This window comes from Arachis ipaensis, chromosome B09 (assembly GCF_000816755.2).
Source record: "Arachis ipaensis cultivar K30076 chromosome B09, Araip1.1, whole genome shotgun sequence".
Taxonomy (NCBI): domain Eukaryota; kingdom Viridiplantae; phylum Streptophyta; class Magnoliopsida; order Fabales; family Fabaceae; genus Arachis; species Arachis ipaensis.
In genome coordinates, this window is record NC_029793.2 from 46,535,681 (window position 1) to 46,536,296 (window position 616).

Genomic DNA, 616 nt, shown 5'->3' on the forward strand with positions numbered 1-616 from the left:
CAAGGCAACAGCGACAGCGATGGAATCTAACAGCGACGTTTAGATCTCTGGTGGCTCAGCTAGGACAATGCAGGAATAGGACTTGTTTGCTATGGAGAGGAGGCACTGCTACCGGTGGACAAAAAGAGAGGAGAGGGGCAGAAAAGTTGCAGAAGTGAGGGGGAGGGTTTCTAAATTCGAATTTAGCTCAATTTTACCGTCGGATATATCGGCGGATAAATCTGACGATAATGTGCTGGTCGTTGTCTAAAACGCCACGTTTCACTAATTCATATTACCGTCGGAAATTTTTTAAGGTAAATTTGACGGTAAAATTAAAGCTTATAAAATAAATTTTAGCACTCTTTTTTACCATCAGAATTAGGGACGGATTATAGAATCTCACCGTAAATTTTTTGGGGATGGATCATCGAAAAATCTACCGCTAAATCTATCGATAACGTCCCTCGCTAAATTTGCCGACAAATTCGACGATATTCAATGTTTTTCTTATAGTGATAGTCTTTCAAATCAAATGTTGTACACTAATTAGTTTCTTCACCGATTATTTCTCATTATTTTACATATTAAGAATTTTCAATATCGTAAATGAACTAATTTTAATTATATTTGTTTA